Raw genomic sequence first — 16,067 nt, 5'->3', positions numbered from 1 at the left:
CGGAATGTGTACATTAGGAATAAATGTGGAATTTCTGTATATACTGGGCTGTAACTCTGAGCACGTACATCAATATAATTGGCATCTTTGGAAGGGTCGAGAGATCGTCTTTCAAAAACAACTCACGTGGGCTGAATGTGTCTACCAGGAATAAATATATACAATTTCTTCCAATTTTCACACAAAAGTTTCGGTCCATTTCACCCGCTAAAAACTATCTGATCATCATGTAAAATTGCAAGCATTTTTTCTGTCATAAGTTCACACCTTATTACAAAATTGTTTTTGGTCCATTTCACCCCCTAAATATTTCACGATCATCGCCAATAACAATAGCGATCTATTCTGATGTGAAACCGACCTCCATACTAAATTTCGTGACGATCGGTCCATAATTGCGGCATGGAGTTTGATTACAATTTATAATGGGCAGACGGACACATGGACGGACACACATCGCTATGGTATATAACATTGTGGTCTACGACGAATATTTCGCGGTGTTAAATAAATTTTTAGCAAAATAAATTTATAATACCCTTCCCACATAGTGGATTAGGGTATAATGAGACATTCAGTATACTTAAAGCTGGGAATTATGTTCTTAGACACATGAAATAGGTCAGAGGTAGTACGACACAACTAACTGACAACCATTCCATGCTGAATGGAATAGAAAATATAAATATATAAAATCATGCCAACGATTTGACAATAGTTGAAAAAAGTGACGTTATCTGACCGAAGTTTTTAACCCAACACTCAAAATTTGTACATATATCTGCATAGAACGTATATTCACCATGTTGAAGATATTTTAAACCTACACACAGAGACACTGTCTAACATCTACTTAAACTAGCCGAGGTGTTTGTGTCAACCGCATTTAATAAAAGTTTATTAATGACCTTAGACCATGAAGTTGAAGGCGATAATGTTGAACTTGTGTCTTCTTGTAGACAAATAAAAACGCAGTGCTACTACTTCGTACTTGGTACACCACAGGAGTGCGATAATAATAAGTTTATTTCTTCAACAAAGTCATGACTGGCGCGTCATTGCTTTGTCAAGAAGATATTCTTTGGACAAGGTTAGATTGCCAAGGCAACAACTTAGGTTATAAGAACAGTACTTAATTATTATGACTCCCCCGGATACCACAACAACAACAACAACAGCAAACTATTATTTTAAAGGCAAGGGCAATCATTAAATATTTATATGCACTATAGTTGGAGACTATTTAATGTTCATAAATGTTGGTCTTGTCGGTCATGGTAGTTGGTGGCATTGACGTTCAGCAATTTTGTTCAAGGTTATAGCGTGTGTGAGATATGAAAGTATTAAAGAATATTGTAATTAACATCTGTACTTACAAGGATTATACTGTTATTGGCCAATTTTAAAGAGGAACAAGGCAATTGGTTCAAAAGATATACCAACAATTTTTAAATTTGGCATTCCGTTCGTAACACATCGAAATTTGGAGACACTACAAAGTATATATATTCTTGATAAACATAAAATTCTTAGTCGAAATAGCCATGTCCACCCGCCCAAAACGGCTGAAATTTGGTAATTAGAATTCGTACAAAACTTTTCTCCTGAAATTTGTCGGTGTTGTTGCCGATTTTCGGTATTTTGAAGGTTTTAGCCTTAATGGCTGAAATTTGGTGTTTAGTCATCGTTGGGGGTATAAAACTTTCCACTGGAAATTTGTCGGTATAGTGGACCTTTATGTAGAACGGTACCTCCCGATTTCCGATATTTTGTAGGATTCAGCCTCAATATCCCACCATATACATATATGTACGTTTTTTGCCCAAATTTATGTATTTCGAAAGCTTTTTGTCAAATTTTCGAACCGAGACTGCTACAATTTTGTATTGTGTTTAGTCAGAGGATAAAAACAATAACCAACGATGGGCTCTTTTAAAAGGTGTTGCTACATTTTCCTTCTGAAAGGGATGAAACTTGTTATCTTGGAATCTCAATGTGTAGAAAACCTCCGCACAGAAAATTAAAGGTATAAAGTGATTATCATCAGTTAAGATATTATTCTCCTCCAAGGAATTATACTTAACGTAGAGAAAGAGCTTAGCACTTACTAATTGTTCATACCCAACAAACCAAATTTCGGATGTCCGACACATCTAAACAATTTCGGAAGCAAAATCGTTCAGATTTCGTTTTGATTTTATACGATTCTTCGTAGGGTAGTTCGTTCAGATTTCGGAGAGAATGTCGGAAGTAAATTTCCCTTCGAATATACCAATGTTTTTCTTCCGATTTCGGTACGAATTCGGATCGATATGTCGGAAACAAATTTCTCTTCGCACAACAACCACCTTTGGTATATATCTAACAGCAAGGGATTGGTCTCATTTTAGTTTGTTGTCGAAAAACAAAATGGTTGGTTATAAAATTCGCATATACAATTTTTGAATATTTTAAATATAAATGCAATATATAATAATTCAAGTTAGTGCTGATAGATTTAACATATTCGTACACAAAGTTTAAATTGTTCTACTATAACCACAAAATGATAACAATGGCGAAAATCAGTAGAAATGTTTGAAATTACAATATTCCAATATAAAAACATAACACAGAAACATTTATAAATAAAAAACTTTCGTTAAGATATACGATCAGACATCGGACGTAGCGTCCGAATTTTGTTCCGATTTTGTTACGGTGTCGGTACGATTAGTTTGCGGGGTATTTACTTCAATACGGTAGTGGTGCAGGGTATAAAAAGTTCGGCCAGGCCAAACTTAACGCCTTTCTTACTTGTTTTGAAATTAGATGCACATTTTATAATTTTTGAATATGATTTTGTTGTTGTAGCAAAGCAATTCTGTTCTGGCAGATGGCGTTCTTCTTCTGCGATGGATGGGGTCTGGTCCCTAAGTACGGCATTTACACTGTATCTTAGTCCTACCTGCGCGACTGCATCAGTGTAATGGCTATCTAAGCCTGCCTGACTGATAGAATCCTTCTCTAGATCATGAAAATCACTCCTAACCTGCTGGGTGGAGGAAGCCTTTTCATTAAGTCGTGATAGGTACTGCATCGACAACATGCTGTTGTGTTGATGCACCGGTAAAACCTTTGTCTCCTCATGAAGACGTTCCACTTGTGTCCTAAGGTTTCAAATTTTTCCACTGCGTAGCTTTAACTTGTGCATACCACACTGGCGCCGCATAGCTTACCACCGACCGGCCTATTGCCCTGTAAGAGGTCAACAAGGTTTCTTTATCAGCACCCCAAGTGCTGCCGGCCAGCAACTAGAGGATCTTGTTCATAGTTCTGCTCTTATCGCTAACAGCTGTGTTTTGCGCGGAAAACTTAATAATACTATCGAAATTAACACCCAATATTTTTGGGGTAGTTAGTGGTCGGAATCAGTAGAACATTGACCACTATGTTCAGTAGGAGACTCATTTCAGCCGTCCAAGTGGTGAACAGTATGGCAGTGGATTTAGCGGCGCATATTTTCATATTCCTCAAATGGAAGAACTGAATTAGGTCAGACATTTACCCTATACTATATATAGGACCCGATGCACGTCTGTAGGGTGTGGAATTTCAGAAAGTTAGGGATTAAACAGTTCCGGAGATATCACCTCACCTTGGGAAACTCCCTGCTTCACTATAGAGGATTTGGACTTCTTGTTCTTGAATTCCACAAGCGATTGACTTCCCCAACTATAGTTGATTACCCAATGTTTCAACCACAGCTGGAGAGTGGTCTTCTCTATATCCACGAACAGTTTGACATGGCTGACGGTATCGAAGGCCTTCGATCTCTGATATTTGTGGATATGGTGTGTAATGCTGTTGTAGTACTATGCTTTTTCCGGAATGCATGTTGATGTTGGGCAGATGCAAACTGCATATAGAATCTTTGCTACTTTCGACAGTAGGGAAATCGGTCTGTACGATTAACTTCCGCTTGCATCCTTTCCAGGCTTCCTTAGCGGGTGGCTAACGATAGGTTGAGGACCCTTATTAAATAATCAACTCCGGGTTGATTAAGTTACTTAACCATAACCATTGATATTTCGTGTAGGCTAAACGCTTTGCATTATTTAGCGTTTGATTTTGAGGTGAGGGTGATTCAATCCGTGGCATAAAACCGGCCTTCAGAAAAATTCCACAATGAAAAGGAGAGGACTAATATTTTATAAAGACGTTTTTTGGGAAGCGAAGGTTTATCTATTTGTAAGGTGTTAGTACTTATAACCACCCAGCAAAAATTCGGATCCGTTAGTCATTAAGTAACCCATTCCATAGTAACTTATCAAAGTAAAACTACTTACTTCAATACTTACTTATTAATGAGTACGGTGGCACATGGCGTGTGTGTCCGACCACAAATCCTTGTATTGTTTGTTCAACGGCCGCCATGAGCACGCGATTTTTTTGGCATAGTCTGTAGTGTGTTCGGCTACGAATCAGAAATTTGCATGATCAAATCCAACAGAGAGCGAAAAAACATAAAATAAACGACTACCAATCCAACTCCAAAATAAAAATAATCAAGTGTGTTGAAATTAAAAACAAATTCCATCTCAACTGTTCTAAAAATATAATTTTTTTAGCTTATTCAACTTCTAGTGGCCACGGAATTACACGTTATTCTATTGGTCATTATTTAACTAGTAATTCAGTACGACAAGTCCTTGTTAAAATAATGGTTTCGCAAGTAGTTACGACTACCAAAAAGTACTATAAAAACTTATTATTTAATAGGGATTTTTTGCTGGACATGGTTCAATTGATTGTACCATGCTTATAACTATCCCATTTTAATCAATTTAATTGCAAACTTGGTAACACTAAATTCAATTTCATCTTTGACAACATTTATATTTTTTTTAATTTCCATCGAAAAATCTTCTTCTGAAACTTCATTCAATTTTTGCTGAACCGAACGAAAGAAATCCCTTGATTGCCCAACAGATAAGTCATTACGGTTGACCTGTTAAACGGATATTTCGCAAATATTTTCCCAAAACGTAAAACTCTGTTTGTAAGCAAAGCAAAGTGTAATTTGCTTTTGATTAACAGGCAAACCGACAGAAAACTATAGAAAGGAAAAAACCTAAAACGTTTCCATTTCATTAGGAATCACTTGGCTATTTCGGTCCAAAACTGGTATACTTCAATCTCATTTATGGTTTATGGTTCGTTTAATACGGTACACTTTGTGCACAGGAAAGGCATGGTAAGTAGCTATGTATGTATGTGTGTATGTGATATGGACAAGCTCAAGAACTACCTGATACTTGAATCTAAAATATTTTGAAAAACTAAGTAATACTGGCATATCGCATGGAGAGGTGTATAAGCACAAGAAATGTAAGGAAAAATCACTTGGATGTGACTGTAGAGAAGCCAATGTTGTCTTAAAACATGGCAAATCTGCATTAATGATCAAATACCACCAGCACCACCACCACCAATGACTGTGGCTTAGTTGATTGATTTGGCTTCCTCCTTACCATCTATTCAATGCAAAAGTCAAAGGCCAGGCAACAGACGTTGTGCCTAGACTCTGGCGGTAGTCAAAAACTTTTTCATAGTTAAAAGGAAAAGAAATTCAACGGCCACCGTTTCAAGTTTTGTTTGCATCGACAAGTCTTGAACTTTGCAACTGCTGTTGCTGATTTTTGCAACACTTTTGAGTTGCCGCATTACACCCTCGTTGACAATAATAGCTTAATTGCAATTTTGCCAAAGTTTGACTAATTGTTCAAATGCTATAAATGAACTTTCACTAACAAACACAAAAAACAACTTTGCCACCCCTTTTGATAGCCACCATCACTGCAACCTAAGGTAGAATTAAATCTTACCACAACATTGAAACATTTTGCTACTACATCAAAATTGTTTGATTGAAATGCTATACCCTACGGATGGTCAGTTTTATAAAGACAAAGGTAAAAATATCTTTGTGTGCTAAGTTGTTACATAGTTAGGTGTCTCGAGGCGAAATCTTTGTTGTATAAGCCTAATAAAGAATAGATTTCCAAACGGTTGTATTTTTACGCTGCTTCGAAATTGGTCAAGTACCCATGAATTGATTGTGCCTTTAGGGTGTGATATTTTTTGATACAGTTTTCTTTGTTACAGAGGGTGACATAGGGGATTAAAGATAACAAGGAACGGTCCTAGCCGGCTTTAACATAGCAAAAGCCAGGATTTATCTTGGTCCTTCTTTCATTTCAAGTGAACACTGATCTCCCCGTGGTGTCACCTGGGAAGCTGCCTTTAACACCAGTTAGAGGTAGCGAGCTAAAATGTGCGCCGCGTTCACCCATAAAAACGTTAAAAACTTGGGTTTGGACGTCGGGTTAGCAAGTCTCCCATAGAAAAAGTCTACTATAAAAAAAAACGAAAGAAAAGAAAAACAATGCCCTCTAAAGTTGACGAACCCCGCAAACGTTTTAAGGACCATGATTTGCGTATCTGCACCTGGAATGTTCGCACTCTTTATAGAGATGTATTTGAAAAGTACAAGGGCATAAAGCAAACATAGAATTGGACCACCACTTTTTTGCAGCAAAGGTACATACCCGGTTAAAAGTAGCAAATAAAGTACGAACGCACACAACACAAAGTAAGACGTCGGTAAGCTGCAATCAAAACAGTAGCCACAGCATATTCCACTAAACTGGCCCAATTGCCTAATCAAAGCACTCCTCGTCCCGATACCATATCAACACAATGGCAAAAATATTGCCCACTCCATGCAAACAGCCGCAAAATCCATACTTGGATACCAGAGACCTCCACCAAGGAATCCATGGTATGACCAGGGGTGTCGTGCTGCTACAATCAGTAGCAACGCGTAACGCACGAGAGAGGTATCGGGAGAAAAGGAGAGAAGAGAAACGTCTTTTCCGCAGGAAAAAGAGAGAAATGGAAAGGCGGGAGTGTGAAAAAATCGAGATGTACAGGAGCCAAAATGAAGTCCGAAAGTTTTACCAAAGAGTGAAACATCAAACTGATGGTTTTGGTAAAGGCACATCCTCCTGTAGACACCAGCAAGGTAATTTGATAGAGTTTTCAGGATATGGAAAGAACATTTTTCCAAACTGTTGGTATCCGATAGTAGCGAAGGTGGCCAAGATATCACAGATCCAATCCCAGAAAATGGTATTGAATGTATACCGCCGAACCAAGATGAGCTAAAGTCAGAAATAAACCGGCTGAAGAATAATATGGCAGCCGGATAACGCTTTATAACACACTGATACTACCCGTGCTGATGTATGGTTCCGAAGCCTGGGTACTTGCGCAAGCAGACAAAGCAATGCTTGGTGTGTTTGAGAGAAAAAATCTTCGAAAGATCTATGGACCAATCTGCGCTGACGGTGAATATCGACGTCGTATGAACCACAAGCTTTATCTGCTATACAGCGACATCAGTATAGATAAACGTATCGAGATGCAACGATTGCGTTGGCTAGGCCATATCATAAGAATGAGCAATGATGAACCGGGATGGATGAACAGATGAAAAGGCGCGGTATTCCAGAAAGCCAAGCAATAAACAGAGAGAATTTGAGATCTCTTCTTAGTTCGGCTTCTGGAACAAATGTTCTGTAATGGGTCAGCTAAGTAAGTCAGTACGTATACCAAAACATTGACTAATGTTGATTTTAAGTGAAGAATTTTCGTAACCACATAGGACCTCAAATGTCAAATAACAGCTATTTTGGTTAACGGGAGGTACCTTTATATGGGGGCCATACCAAAACATGGACCCATGTTGACGATTTTAAGTGAAGAAGTATCGTGACCACTTAGAACCTTAGATGTCAAATTATAGATAGCTCGTATAAAAATTATAACTAAAACCCTCAAAATACCGAAAATAAGGAGGCACCGTTATATGGGGGCTATACCAAAGCGTGCCTAGAAGCCTAGTAAATGCACATATTCCCTACATCCATTATATCTCACCGGTGCTGACATATCGTCGGTCACGCTTAAGTGTTCTATACGCCATTTTCCCGTTTTGAGATAATCGCATTTTAATGTTTGTGTCACAACTGCTTGGAGCTGAATGAAGAAAATATTTATATTTTGACAAGATTTATTAGTAATAGTATATGGGACATATTTGCCAAAAGTTAGAGAAAATCTGTTGGAATAAAATAGTTATAGAGAATCTTTTAAAAATAGAATTTTTAGTCTCTCACTGTCTTTAAAAGCAGTCAGACGTGTTATTAAAACAGCTGTTTGCGTGTGTTTGTCATACTCTATTCGAAGAATTTTTCGTAGTAAAATTTTGATTATATGAATCAAAAACGAAAGCGATTTTGGGGTAACAACCCCAAATTTAAACAGACGAAGATTTCGGATACATCCTATAGCAATAGGTTCCAAGCCCTTTCAGATTTGGATGATTCTGACATCGAGAGCCTTGAAAACGAGGTGTACGAGAAGCCCATTGTGAAAATACCACCAATTTTTGTAGACAGAGTCCACGACTTCAAAACTGTCATCAAGCTACTAGAACTCAAATTTAAGTACAAGCGGATGTCCATTGGTACCAAAGTTTTGCCCAACACCATGGAAGATTTCAAGGAAATCATTAAGATTCTCCAATCGAATTGTTTCTCGTACTACACTCACCCCATTAAAGACAAGGGCAAATTTAAGCTCGTGCTATTCGGATTACCTCAATTGGATGCATCTGCTATTAAAGAAGAATTTGAAACAAAACATAACATCGAGCCAGTTTCTATTAAGGAAATAATCACTTTGAGATCGAATGCAAACGACGCCTTGTACATGGTGGAGTTTGATAAGAGTAAAATATCCAAACGAGAAGTAAGGAAAATTAGATTTTTCTACGATATTGGTGTGCACTGGCGAAATCCACTTCGAAGTAAAAAGGGACCAACTCAATGCTCTAAATGCACCATGTATGGCCATGGAGCCTCAAATTGCAGCCGAAAGACGGCATGTCTAGGATGTGGAGGACCCGCGATTATTCGGTCTGTACTTTAGAGAAAGACCCAACAAATGGCCCCGTCATTTACAAGTGTCACAATTGTATAAAAAACAATCATAAGAATGTTAATCATAGAGCAGATAATCCCCGCTGTCCTTATCGAAAGGAGTATCTTGACATTCGTCAAAGATTAACTGCTAAGCAACGTCCTCTTCCTAGAAGACCCAGCGTGCCTGAGACTTATCTCTCCGAAGATGAGTTGAACTTTGCTCCCTCAGGAACAACAAACATATCTGGAGTTTTCACTGAACCCAACATCAGTGGCAAAAAAGTGCCATACTCAACAATGACAAAAACAAAACAAGATGTAGATGATAACGATGACTTGTCAAATGAAAAAAAAATAGAAATATGTTTTGAGGCTCTCGATGCATTACAAAAATGCAAAAACAAGTACGACAAAATGAGGGTACGTTTAAACATTACATTTAATCAGACATCAATAAATGAAATTCAGATTATGCACTGGAATGCACAAGGAATAACAACTTTATTTTCAATTACACTGTGTGTAATTTTTTGAGTCATTTTTTATTAACCATATTCTGACACCGCAGTGTGATAGAACACCAAAAATGAGAAGACACGTGTCTCGCCGTTTTTCCCTATCTCATCAACTTTCGCGGTTATAGGCCTCCAAAGGTTTGAGGCTTTGATGTAAAAAGGGTCATTAAGTCAGGACTATATCTTCCAAACCATTAGGAAATTTGAATTTATCTCAGAGGCAAAGTTGTAGCTCTTGTCTTAAAGAACAAAAATTGTAAACATATATAACCCGTCAAGCTTCATCTGCAAGGTCAAAATCGCCCTGGTCAAATTTCTTTTAAAACTTTTCTCAAGTTTTGTTATACAGCTTTCAAACCGATCAAATTTGAAGCAAACAACCAACTACAAAAATGTACCTCAGATCTCAATAAACATCTTTCTAGAATATACGAACTCTGTAGAAACGGATCTTAATGGTCAAAATAGCAAAACAATTCGGATTTTTATCCTCTTTTCTAGGATTCTGCTCCAAAGATATTAAACCGTTCAAAATTCAAGAAAACAATCAACCACAAAAGTTAGGGAAGGCTTCAATAAACAACTTTCTGGAATATGCGAAATGTCTATGAACGGTTCTTAATGGTAATAATAACAAAAATCTTTTGAAAATATCCAATTTTTATACTTTTTTCTCAGACTCTGGTCCAAAGATACGCAACCGCCTAAAAATTAAGGATACAGTCAACTACAAAAATGTACCTTAGATTTCAACAAACAAGTTTCTAGAACAATTGAAGATTCTAGGAACGATTCTTCAAGCTCAAAATTCGATTATTTTAGGTCATTCTTTCCTGTTCGGTTCCGTAAATAACAAACCTTTCAAATTTCCTTGAGTTTTTAACAGTTTGTTATTTCCAAACCTGAGCAGGGGGAATGTTAAAAAAAGTTAATTGTTCGTGAATTTCAGTCCTTAGAATCATTCCTAGAATGTTCATATGTTCTAAAAAGTTGTTTATTGAAATCTAAGGTACATTTTTGTGGTTGACGGTATCCTTAATTTTTGGGCGGTTGCGTATCTTTCGACCAGAGTCTGAGAAAAAAGTATAAAAATTGTATATTTTCAAAAGATTTTTGCTATTTTTGCCATTAAGAACCGTTCATAGACATTTCGCATAATCCAGAAAGTTGTTTATTGAAGCATTTGCTATACTATTGTGGTTGATTGTTTTCTTGAATTTTGAACGGTTTAATATCTATGGAGCAGAATCCTAGAAAATAGGATAAAAATCCCAATTGTTTTGCTATTTTGACCATTAAGATCCGTTTCTACAGAGTTCGTATATTCTAGAAAGATGTTTATTGAGATCTGAGGTACATTTTTGTAGTTGGTTGTTTGCTTCAAATTTGATCGGTTTGAAAGCTGTATAACAAAACTTGAGAAAAGTTTTAAAAGAAATTTGACCGGGGCGATTTTGACCTTGCAGATGAAGCTTGACGGGTTATATGTGTTCACAATTTTTGTTCTTTAAGACAAGAGCTACAACTTTGCCTCTGAGATAAATTCAAATTTCCTAACGGTTTGGAAGATATAGTCCTGACTTAATGACCCTTTTTACATCAAAGCCTCAAACCTTTGGAGGCCTCTAACCGCGAAAGTTGATGAGATAGGGAAAAACGGCGAGACACGTGTCTTCTCATTTTTGCTGTTCTATTACACTGCGGTGTCAGAATATGGTTAATAATTTTCGTGTTGCACAGTGTTACAGAATGCGAAAAATTTCTTGTTGACAAGACCATCGACATTTTTCTAATCAACGAAACTTTTTTAAAACCGTGTCATAAATTTAAGATGCAAAATTTCATAATTCACAGATAAGATCGACCAACCCATGGCGGAGGGGTACTTATTGGCGTACGAAAGAAATTACCGCATCAAGAAATTTTCGACAATAACAATTAAAAATGTCTCTGTAATTATCATGTAAATAATAGAACACTTCGAATCACGTCGGCTTACTGCCCTAAGTTTACCCACCATTTCGTAAACGATCTAGAAAAAATAACAACAACAAACCAAGAGTTTTCTATTTTTGGTGATTTCAATGCTCAACATAAAAGTTGACACTGCCATAAAAATAATGCAGCCGGTAACATTTTGTTTAATCACCATCTTACGGCTAATTATGTTATATATTATTCAAATGCCTTTACAAGATTCGGTCAACAGAACACAGCTATTCATCCTTCTGTAGTAGATCTGGTGCTCTCCACCTCAAGCTTGTCTATTTCGCCAATCATCACCCACGAAAATGTTCTTCACTCGGATCATGTTCCTATTACCTGCACATTATCCGGACAGCTGATAACCAAAACTGAAAAAATTCCATTGTACAATAGAGCAAACTGGAACTCGATACGAAATTGGGTAGATAACAATATTGAAAACAATGGCCTCAGTAATGCAATTATAACACAAAACAATATTGAGAATGTTATTGCCAAAGTAACAAACATAGTTCAACAGGCCTCAGAGAGAATTCCATTTGGTGAGAAACATAACTGGCAAACAAAAATATCAAATCTTACTCTCAAATTGATTCGAGAGCGCAATAAATATCGCTGTAGATTTCAAAGATCCACTGACCCAGGTGAGAGAAATACAATATCAGCTGTTATTAAACGACTGAGAGCACTAATAGAGTTCCACGTGGCAAATGACAGAAATAACAGCTGGTCAACGTTCATTCTGGAAAGAAACAATTTTGGTTTCTAACGAAAGCTATTAAAGGCAAAAGATTCGAAAAAATTATTTTAAGTAGAATACTTCAATTAACAAAAGATACATATGGTAATATTCAAAAATGTTTTACAATCGTTGAAGTTGAGGTTCACCATTTAATAAGTCGCGAACTGTCAATAAATTTTATATAATATGAATATATTTATATTAATTGAAGTGTTTTAGCCGGGGTCGCATAAAATTAACCATAACAAATAATTTATGTGGAAGCTGTGTTGGTGGTAATATTAAAAAATGGGTAAAATGTGTTGAAGTTTACAAGTTTTTTTGTGTTCTTTCTTGATTTATGGTCAAACCACGGAAAATTCAATCCTGAGCTCAAAGAAAGAATTGAAGAATACCCCTTGGGCAACATGGTTCTAATGGATGACTTTTCGATATATACACTGCATCCCCCTAAAATCGATGCTGACATTTTGAAGTTTTGAAATCTGGGTTTTTTGAATTTTTCTTATAAATGGAGGGCGCAACCAGATAATTTCCCAAACTATTTATTGGATTGTAGAACCCGTGATTCCACGTCGTTTGATGTATATCTCATGAGTGTGCTTCATACAGCTCCCTAGTAATATGAGTCCAAATTCGAAATTTTGTTGCGTAAATTTTCTATAAAAACCTATTTTTTGGCTTCAAAATTTACAACTGTGGCTCAGGTACCCTTGAACCCCGCGTGATTTCAGTTTTTTTACGCGCCGGATCTAATGAACCCTTCCGCGTTCAAATCCATCCACTAAAACGGCGGTTATAGATACATTGAAAGTAGGAAATTCTGCAAAATTATATTTTGATGATTCCGCGCATTGAACCGCGATTTTCTTTGGTTATTTTTACATAAATGGAATCCTTCATGCGCGATTATATTATTTTCTAAAACCGTGTGGCATAAATTACCGAGATTCTGGAGTAATATTTCGTGTTTGTGATCGCATTTTCCCTGAAGAAGTTTCAGCAAAGTCCGTCAGTCCTTGCATCGAAATTTAGCGAAATAGTAGAATAACTCCCAAAGATGTTTTTTTTATACCCTCCACCATAGGATGGGGGTATATTAAGTTTGTCACTACGTTTGTAACTACTCGAAATAATCATTGTAGACCCCACAAAGTATATATATTCTTGATCAGCGTGCAATTCTACATCGATATAGCCATGTCCGTCCGTCTGTCCGTCTGTGGAAATCACTCTAGCGTCCGAACGGATTGACGTAGGTTGATGAAATTTTGGGAAAATATGTTATATTTACGTAGGACTTTTGGTATTGAAAGCGGGCTATGTAGGTCCACGCTTTCGTATAGCCCCCATACAAAATGACGCGTGACGCGTCGTCGTTTTAAGGAATTTTTAAGATATTTGGCCCATTTTACCACCGAATTGGTTGTAATTTGGTACTTTGTGTCTCCAGAGGCCAACAAATATTCCTACCAAAGTTGGGTTATATAGGTCCACGTTTTGGTATAGCCCCCATATAAGGCCCCATATAAAGTACGCGTCATTTTAATATATTTTGAATGTATTAGACCCATTTGACCACAGAATTGGTTGTAATTTGGTATTTTGTGTCTTCAGAGGCCAGAAAACATTCCTACCAAAGTTGGGTTATATAGGTCCACGTTTTGGTATAGCCCCCCCATAAGGCCCCTTATAAAGTACACGTCATTTTAATATATTTTGAATGTATTAGACCCATTTGAATAAAGAATCGGTTGTAACTTTGTATTTTGTGTTTCCAGAGGCTAAAAACATTTCTACCATAAAATGTTTATATAGGTCCACGTGTTGATATAGGCCCCATAATACAATATCTCCCGATTTTCGATATTTTGAACGTTTTAGCCTCATTATCACACCGATATGGCTGAAATTTGGTATTTAGTCTTCTTTAGGCGTATAAAACTTTCCCCCAGCAATTTGTAGGTATAGGTTCACGCCATCATATAGCCCCCATAGAACGGTACCTTCCGAATTTCGGTATTTTGAAGGTTGTGGCCACATTAATCCACCCAAATGGCGGAAATTTGTGGTGGAGGGTATAAAAAGTTCGGCCCGACCGAACTTAACGCTTTTCTTACTTGTCTATTTTTCGTATTAAACAAAAAAATATATTTTTGAAATAATATTCCAACAATAAGTTTTCGTCTTTTGTTGTTGCTGTAATATGGCAGTTATAAATCCTATCGTTAAAATTTTGGTCTCATATTTTTCTATGCGTTGTCTAGAATCTGTACGTATTTTTATACCCTCCACCATAGTATGGAGGGTATATTAAGTTTGTTTTTCCGTTTGTAACGCATTGAAATACTCATTTGCGACCCTATAAAGTATATATATTCTTGATCAGGGTAAAATTCTAAGTCGATCTGAGCACGTCCGTCCGTCCGTCCGTCCGTCCGTCCGTCCGTCCGTCCGTCTGTGGTAATCACTCTAGCATCCACAAAAATAGAGATAAGACGCTGAAATTTTGGGAAAATGCGTCTTTTGTTTGCAGGCAGGTCAAGTTCGATGATGGGCTATATCGGTCCACGTTTTGGTATAGCCCCCATATAACGGTACCCCCCGATTTACGGTATTTTGACGTTTTTAGCTACATTTTCAGACCGATTTGGCTATAATTTGACATTAAGGGTTCTTAAGTGTCAACAAACACATATAACAAAACTTGTGGACATAGGTCCACGTTTTGGTATAGCCCCCATATAACGGTACCCCCCGATTTGCGGTATTTTGACGTTTTTAGCTACATTTTTAGACCGATTTAGCTATAATTTGAAATTTAGGGTTCTTAAGTATCAATAAACTTATATAACAAAAGTTGTGGACATAGGTCCACGTTTTGGTATAGCCCCCATATAACGGAACCCCCCGATATACGGTATTTGACGTTTTTAGCTACATTATCAGACTGATGTAGCTATAATTTGACATTTAGGGTTCTTAAGTGTTAATAAACTTATAAACTAGAAGTTGTGGACATAGGTCCACGTTTTGGTATAACCCCCATATAACGGTACCCCCCGATTTGCGGTATTTTGACGTTTTTAGCTACATTTTCAGACCGATGTAGCTATAATTTGACATTTGGGGTTCTTGTAAGTCAATAAACTTATATAACAAAAGTTGTGGACATAGGTCCACGTATTGGTATAGCCCCCATGTAACGGTACCCCCAGATTTACGGTATTTTGCCGTTTTTAGCTACATTTTCAGACCGATTTAGCTATAATTTGACATTTAGGGTTCTTTAAAGTCAATAAACTTATATAACAGAACATGTGGACATAGGTCCACGTATTGGTATAGCCCCCATATAACGGTACCCCCGATTTACGGTATTTTGACGGGTTTAGCTACATTTTCAGACCGATTTAGCTATAATTTGACATTTGAAGTTCTTAAATGTCAATAAACTTATGTGACAAAACTTGTGGACATAGGTCCACGTTTTGGTATAGCCCCCATATAACGGTACCCCCCGATTTACGGTATTTTGACGTTTTTAGCTAAATTTTCAGACCGATATAGCTATAATTTGACATTTAGGGTTCTTAAGTGTAACTAAACTTATATAACAAAAGTTGTGGACCTAGGTCCAAGTTTTGGTATAGCCCCCATATAACGGTACCCCCGATTTACGGCATTTTGACGTTTTTATCTACATTTTCAGACCGATTTAGCTATCAATTGACATTTAGGGTTCTTAAATGTCAATAAACTTATATAACTAGTGGACATAGGTCCATGTTTGGA

This window comes from Musca autumnalis, unplaced genomic scaffold (genome assembly GCF_047663935.1).
Source record: "Musca autumnalis isolate F117 unplaced genomic scaffold, ASM4766393v1 scaffold_4, whole genome shotgun sequence".
Lineage (NCBI taxonomy): Eukaryota > Metazoa > Arthropoda > Insecta > Diptera > Muscidae > Musca > Musca autumnalis.
Note: the sequence above shows the minus strand (reverse complement) of the source record.